Source organism: Cricetulus griseus, chromosome X (assembly GCF_003668045.3).
Source record: "Cricetulus griseus strain 17A/GY chromosome X, alternate assembly CriGri-PICRH-1.0, whole genome shotgun sequence".
Taxonomy (NCBI): domain Eukaryota; kingdom Metazoa; phylum Chordata; class Mammalia; order Rodentia; family Cricetidae; genus Cricetulus; species Cricetulus griseus.
In genome coordinates this window covers 3,371,935-3,381,567 of record NC_048604.1, presented here as the reverse complement: position 1 = coordinate 3,381,567, position 9,633 = coordinate 3,371,935, and the positions used below count along the sequence as shown (strand labels likewise).

Here is a 9,633-nt window from a genome sequence, read left to right as displayed (position 1 = left end):
GCAGTTAGCTTGCTGGTACAAATAGTATTACTAGCCAGAGGACACAGGAATAGGGATAAGGATAACCTCACCACCTGCTTGCAGGAAATAACAGCTTTACGATTAGGTCAGACCACAATTGTGCAGCAAGTGGAACAGAAATTGGATGATAAGCTTGGCTCTGTGTCTAATACACTAAAGACAGAGCTGTCTGATGAGATACAGCATATTTATGATAAGATAAACACAGAGAGATCCTTCATGTCTGAGGCCTTAGAGGCTAGGCTATCAGAAGACCATGACCAGCTAAAGAATATCTGTAGCCAGCTAGAAACTCAGATAGGCAATGTTACTCATCAACTAGATGCAACGGTGCAAAATACCCAGCATAGGGTTGAAGAATTGGACAATGCCATTCAATCAGTTATTGAAGCATCCAAGGTAGCAGATCAGAAATTTGAGTCTAGATTTGAATGTTTGGAAGATAATTTACAGTACAGGGCTGACAGATTACATAGGTCCATACGGTCGATTGCTGAGGACTCAAAATCAGCAAATCATGACCTGGAATCTAGACTCCAATACCTAGAAGGCAGTTTCCATGCCATCCAGATGCTGTCTAAGGATGATCGTATGAAAGACCTAGAAAAACGTGTAGATGAGCAGTTAGAGCAATTTACAGATTCACTAACGTGCTTGGAATCTTTTATGATTAAGGAGATTGAAACTTTTCAAAAGGATATCATTGCTAGGCTTATAAATCTCTGGGGTCGTGATCTCTTACAGCAATGGAATACTCAGATTAATATTCCTCCAGTGTCAGATACAAATTATGAAAAAGATCTGGTAAGACGCTATGGAAAACGGTTACCAACCATCCATGCTGTACAGAAACTAGGTACAAATGATGGACCTTCAGAGGAGCCAAAGGCCCTGCCATTGAAGTGGCTTACAGATGAACCAGTTTGGGTAGGACAATGGCCTATGACCTCTGAGAAGCTAGAGGCTTTAGAAAAGTTAGTACAGGAACAGCTAGATGCTGGACATATAGAGGAATCTACCAGTCCTTGGAATTCTCCTGTATTTGTCATCAAAAAGAAGTCAGGTAAGTGGAGAATGCTGACAGACCTGAGAGCTATAAATAAGGTAATTCAACCAATGGGCTCTCTGCAACCTGGAATGCCATTACCTTCCTTAATACCTAAAGGATGGCCTATCATAGTCATTGATCTAAAAGACTGTTTTTTCACAATACCGTTACAGGAAAATGATAGAGAAAAATTTGCATTTACTGTACCAACTCTTAATAATTCACAGCCAGTTAGGAGATATCAATGGAGGGTTTTGCCACAAGGAATGCTAAATAGCCCTACTTTGTGTCAACACTTTGTACAGCAACCTTTGGGAGTAATTCGTAAGAAATTTCCACAATCTCTTGTTTATCATTACATGGATGATATTCTTTTATCAGATTCTAATAAGGAAACTTTGGAACGTATGTTTGAAATAGTGAAGGAAGTTCTGCCTCGTTGGGGATTACATATTGCACCATAAAAGATACAAAGAGGAAATTCTATTAACTATTTAGGTTACAAGATACACTTACAGAGAATCAGACCTCAAAAGGTACAAATTAGGAGAGACCGGTATCAAACTCTTAATTCTCTTCAGAAATTATTAGGGGAAATCTCTCAATTACAGACAATTATTGGTGTAGAAGGACATGACTTAAAGCATTTAAAAATGGCCCTTAAAGGTGATAAGGACCTAAACAGTCCTAGAATATTATCTGATGAGGCAGAAAAAGAGTTACAATGGGTAGAAAACAGAATATTGAATGCACATGTAGATCGGATAAACCTTAATTTAGACTGTATTCTGGTTATCTTGCCATCCAGAGAATACCCTTCTGGAATTCTGATGCAGAGGGAAGACACTATATTGGAATGGATATTTCTGCCACATAAACAGAATAAAAAGTTAAAGACATATATAGAAAAGATTTCTGATTTGATTTTAAAGGGTAAATTAAGACTTCGCCAGCTGACTGGAAAAGATCCAGCAGAAATTATAGTACCTTTAACTAATGAAGAAATTTCTTCCTTATGGAAAAGATAATGAATATTGCAAATAGCTCTTACTGACTTTTTGGGAACAATTAGCAACAACTATCCCAAAACTGACAGAATTAAATTCATAAAAAAGACAGTCTGGATTCTTCCACGTATTGTAAGACAAACTCCCATTTCTGGAGTTCTTACCTTCTACACTGATGCCAACAAATCAGGTAAGGCAGGTTATAAAGCAGGTGAGGTAAGTAAAGTAGTTCAAAGTCCATATACATCTGTACAGAAGGCAGAATTATATGCAATTCTCATGGTACTTAAGGATTTTACAGAACCTCTTAATATAGTTACTGATTCTCAATATGCAGAGAGAGTCGTGTTACATATTGAGACTGCAGAATTTGTTCCTGATAATACAGAATTAACTTCTCTGTTTTTACAATTACAGGAAATTATCAGAAACAGAAGTAATCCTATGTATATTACACATATCAGATCCCATACGGGTCTGCCAGGCCCACTAGCACAAGGCAATGATGAGATTGATTGTTTATTAATTGGAAGTGTGCTAGAAGCCTCAGAATTTCATAAAAAACATCATGTAAATAGCAAAGGTTTCAAAAAAGACTTCTCTATCACTTGGCAACAAGCCAAGGAGATAGTCAAAAACTGTCCTACTTGTTCCTTTTATAATCAAACTCCATTGCCAGCAGGTTGTAATCCTAAGGGCATTCGGAGAAATGAGGTTTGGCAGATGGATGTGTTTCACTTTGCAGAGTTTGGAAATTTGAAATATGTGCATCATACCATAGACACATTCTCAGGGTTCCAATGGGCTACTGCTCTTAACTCTGAAAAAGCTGATTCTGTTATTATACACCTGCTAGAGGTGATGGCAGTTATGGGTATACCTGCACAAATAAAAACTGACAATGCTCCAGCATATGTCTCTACGAAATTGGAACAATTTTTCAAATATTATAACATAAAGCATGTTACTGGTATACCACACAATCCTACAGGACAAGCAGTGGTTGAGCGATCTAATAGAACACTTAAGGAGATGCTCAACAAACAAGCTTGGAAGACTAAACCCCCCAAACATAGGTTGCATAATGCTTTATTAACACTAAACTTTCTTAATGCCAATGAAAAAGGACAAACAGCTGCAGAAAGACACTGGACTACGGAAAAAACTGCTGAACTCAATCAGCCAGTATACTTCAAAGATGTACTAACCTCTGCATGGAAACCAGGACATGTATTACGTTGGGGTAGGGGTTTTGCATTGGTTTCTACAGGAGAAGAAAAACTTTGGATACCATCAAAGTTGATCAAGATTCGACTGGAAAAGGAAAAACCTCTCAACGAGGACAAATGACAGGTATTCTACTAAGGTATATCTTATAAACTAAATAGAAACCTCCCAAAGGAAAGGGAAATGTTTTGCTTTTATCTTCACAGGAAAACTCATCTTCAAAAGGCAAAGGACACTGCATGGGTAGATACTTAAGAAGACAAGGTAGCTATAACCATCAAATAGAAGGAATGTGCCATACGGTAAACTTTACAGCTGTCTCTCAAAAAACTCTATTTCTCTTTATTTCCTAGTCCCTATTCAATTAAACCAATGCTGGATTTAGAGGTGGATTTGGCTTTCCTCCTCTAAAATCCAAGCACATTATTTAACTAAGCTTTAGTGTTTCTGTGTTGTATCAAGAAGCCAATTGATGTAATACAGAATAAAAGAAGAATTTGGGGACTGTCTTTGTCTTTTCTTGGATCTTTCTCTCAAGGTGTACACCCTTTCATAATTGTTATGCTCTCATGGTTGCATTCCCTAGCATGTGTACATACACAAGCAAACATTTCTCTGCTAACTGTTTATGTTTGAGTCCCACACAGCCAATGAAGACCTGCCTGACAGCAATCCCTGGACACCCTGGAAAGAAAATGGGCCACATCTCCTCGACTGCACTGGATCCAACTTGCTCCATTTCAACTGACACTCCGGCCAGAGGTTCGGGTACTGACTTCAATCAAGTTGAGGATTTCAAGCGAGACCTTCAATCAAGTGAATCCCATCTAACATGGACTGGATACTAACATTTTCTTTCTACAGGACCCCATATGACTATCAACGTCCCATTTCAGCAGGAAGTAACTTGGAGAATGCTACGCCCCCTTTCCCCATTGTTGTCACTTAGGATAGTGTATATACCTAGTTAGGAATAGCTTCCTATTGTTTATGACTTTAGGGTTTAGTTATATTTTACCTTTATACTGTTAAGTTTTAATCCTCTTTTAGACTAAAAGGGGAATTGTAGGGGAAGCTGTAGCCACGCCTTCTTAGGGGCTGGCTACAGGAGTACCTGAGGGCTTGTGAGGGCGTGGTCAGAGTGAGTAGGGGGACTGCGTTTTCGGTTTCGGTTTCTCTTTGCTTCTTGCTGTACAGACTACCACCGGCTGGCTGGTTCGCTCTGTGAGTAAGGCTTTTCTCTATTAAATACCCTTATATTTCTACCTGACTCCGTATTGGTAATTACCTACTATAGGAGTATGACTCCCAAACTGTCTTGGTTTGCAACACTGAGCTGCATTGGCCTGCTTGCCCTAGAAGATCTATCTGCAGACCTCCTGAACCAGTGGTCATGGTCTGAAAGAACTTCTCATTGTATTCCTGACAAGGCAATGTATCCTGCCCTCACACTGTGTACAGGGAGTAGTAGCCCAGGCTTCTACTATGTCCCACTTTTCCACGGGTAAGGAGAGATCTTGTTTCTGCCATGCCCCCTGCTAACACTGGACTTTTCAAACAAAAGGTGCTCAGTGAAGGGTTTTGGGTAAAAAGAAACTATTTACCTTTATAAAGTTTAATTAGTTAGCCAGAATGAGACACTTAACATTGAAAAACAATCAAAAGTTAATTTTATTTTTGTTGTTCAAGTTATTGCCAAGTTCTTTCACAACTGCCCAGGAAATTCCAATTTCAATGTTACAGTATCTTGTGACTTCTATAAATTAAGACAGAAGTCATTCTCATTTGTTTTTAAAATAATAAAATTCTTGTAACCCAGATCAATAACAACACATGCATTACTAATGACATTTGTAAACTTAGAACTAATGAATCTGCTAATAAGTGTATGAACATTTTCGAATACCAAGAATCCTAAAGTCACCCAAACAGAATAATAAGAGTAGAATGCTTCATGCTCTCCTCCTACCAGCTCCAGAATGAGGAGGGTACAGTACTTGGACTACAGACTGTGCCTGACCTGGTGTTGGTTGGAAAATAACAGTGCACTAGAATGTGTGCTGGTCAGGGCAGTAGTAACATCTACTGGACAATTTTGTCCTAGGCCCTGTCTAGCTCATCTCTCAAAGCCTCTGCATATTTTTCAGGGTAAGATTTGGGATCACTTTTAGTAATGCTGGCAAAAAAAACTCCAAGACTTTCATCTTGGTGGTTTTGGCAAAGGTCCTTGGGCTCCACAGGAACTCATGGCTAGGAGGATCACTGTCTAGAGCCTGCCTGTACTCCAGGTACCCGTCCTGCACAAAATCCTCAGTCATAAGCTTCCTGGGGTTTTCATATAGGAAAGGATCTCTCCAATTATAAAACCCTATGATATTCAGCATTCTCAAGATCATCTCCTCACTGACAGTTTCCCTGAATGAAAATGATGCCGAGTATGACTATTAAGAGGCCTGTCTTGGCCTTACCTTGGACATCACTCAGCATCCCATCATAGGTGATCCCCAGGGCAGTGACAAGGGTATAGGATTGGACAAAGGGGTCCACTTCTATCATGTCAATACCACAGAACAGCCTTAAGCACTCTGAGGCCTCACTAAAGATCACAGGATGGTACTCCTCATACTCTCTAACAATATTGTCCAGCATTTCTGACTTGGTGGTGAATTCTTTCATTTCATATTTGAAAAGCAGAAAGTACACCAGGTCAAACACCTTTATATTTAGTACATTGCACAACAATGACATGATGTCTTCCAGCTCCTCTATTTGGTTGCAAGAAGCCTCATCAGATGGGCACTTGGGAATGGAGTCCATGACCATTGGGGGAGAGCAGGCTCTCTGAGGACTCTGGGAATAACTTGGTGTTCCACTACCATACACATTTTTTCGAGGTGGTGATGGTGGCTTCCTTCTCTGCCACAGCCATGATGACCTGGGCATTGTCTACCTCCCCTTGGGTTCGAGGACTGGCTGGGAGGTTGCAGTGATGAATGATATAGGAATCATAACATGACTTTTCTAGGTAACAGTAGGCAGGATAGCATCCCAGTCACAACAATGGGGATTCACAGGGTTGGTGGGTAAAGGGAGAGGGAGAAGATGAGGGTGAGTGGACCCTGCTGGTAGCCTCTCTTGCAGCTATCAAATAGTTATGTTTTTTTTATTTTTATTCAGTGGTGCTCTAGAATCACAAGGACTCCTAGCAGTCCTAGAACCCTGAGAGGCTGAAAGAGAAAGAAAGCAATCTATTTGGGGTGCAGCCAGATCAGAGCATGAGCCCCCGGGCTGCTATCAGACTATTTGGGGCCAGAAAATGTGGAATGCCTGTGCTCTGGGAAGTTGGAACCCTTAATACAATTGCAGGATGTACTCCCCATAACTCCAGAGGCTGTATAACCTTGCTCTTGTACAGGAACTGAAGACACTGTCTCAGACCAAGACTTTCATCTCCTGCCCCCTGGAGCTACTGTAAGAGATGCTGACAACATCCTACAGCTGCAAACTGCTAGTTTGAAACTGAGTTCCCATTCTGAATAGAAAGAATGAGATGGGCTATGGGTACTAAGTGTACTTAAGGTATACTGTGCTGTCTATGCTCACTCTGGTCCCCTAACTTTCCTGTCAAGGGCCGGCACCACCCTTCTGCTGGTCTGTAGCAAACTCTTAGGTTCCCACTTCTCTGAAACAGAATAAAAGGGATTAAGAGCCCCTTATATCTGGCTACAACTGTTCAAGTTAAATTGCAAGAGGTGGCCCAATTCAATGTGATCCATGTGCCCTGGGATGGGGAATTCTGCCCAACACTCACTTTGATAAATGACAAGGATTCAACTGCTTCCTTTGATGATCTCAGGCTATTTTCTTTAAGAGCCTATTTCTTCCATCCAAGTACAAACCAGACCAACCCTGCTTAGCTTCCGAGATCAGGTGCGTTCAGGGTGGTATGACTAAGAGCCTATTTCTGTGAGACAGAGGGAAGAGGACGTGAGATAAGGGAATTCATCCATGGTTCCTTGATTTTCTCACAGCTGACAGGAGGGCAAGTAAGGGATGGTTCTTATGTGTTTGGGTGGCAGGACTTCCTCATTCCTCACCTTAATTACTGACACTCATGAGAGCTTCCTTTTGATGACCCCAGTCAAACTCCCTTTTATCAGGTCTTTCAGCTCCCTGAGACTAGTAACCTGCAAACAAGATAGGGTGGTCAGACTAACAGCCTGACCCAAGACTATGGAGGTCAGGTATGTGAGGAGTGTTTGTGGGGCCCTTGTCTGTACTGTGGACAAGGGTTTCTTTCCCTCATCAATTGGGGGTCTTTACTTGGACCTTACAAGATCCTGGAACACAGTTTCTAACTGAGGGTCCCCGACTCCGGTCAGGTCTCTCCCTCCTTGACATCTGAGCAGGGGCCACATCCCTTCACATCTGCATGGGTTATTCAGGGATCATCTCTGCTGTTATTGGGCTTCCCTAAGTCCATCCAAGGTTCATTCATCTGACTTGTCCTTCCTGACATCTTCCCTCATGTGCAGATGACACAAGACCTCATCTCTCCAAGACTCCCACCTTCCTGTCCAAGGTAGAAGCAAGCATGCCACTTAGTGTCTGAGTGTCGGCCTCAGAACATAACCAGGCTATACAGTCCCTTCTTTATGTGCTGTGGACACATAAGTCCCCAGAATTCCATATCTAGTATCTGGCTGATCCTGGTACTGCTTCCTCTGCTTACCACAAGTGGTTCCCTCTGGTGACCTGGCATCATTTCCTATGATCAAAGTCATCACCTCCCAGAGAAGTCCCGCCCCAAACCATGAAACATAATGGAGAGACAGCACCCGCACACCCAGGGATCTCTAGGCAACATTAATAAGGATGGCCGGGTATTATGAGGTTCTTTGGGGTTTTCTTTGGGGGATGTGGCTGTTCCCCCTCATATCTTTAGTTCTCACCATGGTAACTCACCTAGATTACTGATAAATGCTGGACAACTCTTTGATAACCTTTATGTGGCTCCCTCTGCTGCTCTAATGATACTTTTAACAGGACCATCTCCTTCCTTCAGAGGAGATAGAAGTGATAATGAACTACATATGTACACCAGGAGGTGGAGTATCACAAAGCTGACAAGAGCAGGGCAAACAGAAATGGTAAGGCTGAATTCTATGTGTACTAACTATCTGGGGTGTGGTGTCCTCATTGCACCCTCATATTTTACCTTGACTGCTAATGTATCCAAAGACCTCTTTTGTCCATGGACTCAGAAAAAAGGCTCTGACCTTATGTCTGTGGTCAAAGTAGGTCACACTCCCCTGACTAGTCTAGGTACATGTACTACAGGACTACTTACAGATATACAGCTGAATTATGTAGTGTGGTACCTCTTCAGTTTACCATCAGGGTCTCACCATATCACTTCATGGAGCCTGGACCCTCTCTACTCCAACTGCCTCAGAAAAAAATGATCAAAATCAGAGTCCCCTTGGAGGACAGAGGCTCATTCCTAGCAGTGCCGCAGTGCCGTGCCCCCATTTGGTACAAATGGTCAACAGAGAAGCACTGATTTGGGTTCCTTAGTCTAGGCATAAAGTCTTACCTTGATTCCAAGAGTACCTGGAAAGGGTATGGGGAACACATCATCTTTTAAAAGTGTTTTACTAACTCTTGGATAATTTCATATATTGCATTTTTATCATATTCAACCTCTCCCACAAATTGTCCTACATCTAATCCCTTCCATAGCCACCAAACCTTGTACTCTCATACTTTTTCATCCCATTGAGTTCAATTTGTAATGTATATTCTTGAGAGTGTGAGCATCCATTGAAGCACAATCCACTGATTAGAGACTGCACCCAGTGGCTATCAATTACCAATAACTCCTCAGCTAGGGGTGGTACTTACATAAGTACACTTTATGCTGGGATTTTGTCTGACTTGGAGGTCAGTCCTCTTGTTTGGGCTCCCTTCATTCACCTGGGAAAAGGGGGATAAAGCTGGATTATTTGGGTTGCCTCCATCTGGAGAAGGCTTCAGAAGTCAAACTATAGTTTTCACCTTGATCTCCCACAAGGTCCAGCTGGTCCTCCATGTTCAGTTGACCTGAAAAATATATTTTGACCACCAGAATTCTTTTTCTTTTATGTATATGAGTATTTTGACTACATATGAATTTGTATGCAACACATGTGTGTCTGGTGCCCACAGAAGTCAGAAAAAGGCAACCCATTAGCCTGGAACTGGAGCTGTGAACCACCATGTGGATGGGAGGAATTAGCCCTGCAAGAACAGCAAGTGGTCTTAACCACTGAGGAATCTCTCAATCCCTAG

General features: G+C 41.7%; 1 pseudogene; it reads right to left on the bottom strand.

Annotated features, from left to right (window-relative positions):
- Positions 1-5,351: 5,351 nt before the first annotated feature.
- Positions 5,352-9,394, bottom strand: LOC113837604 (annotated as a pseudogene).
- Positions 9,395-9,633: the final 239 nt, after the last annotated feature.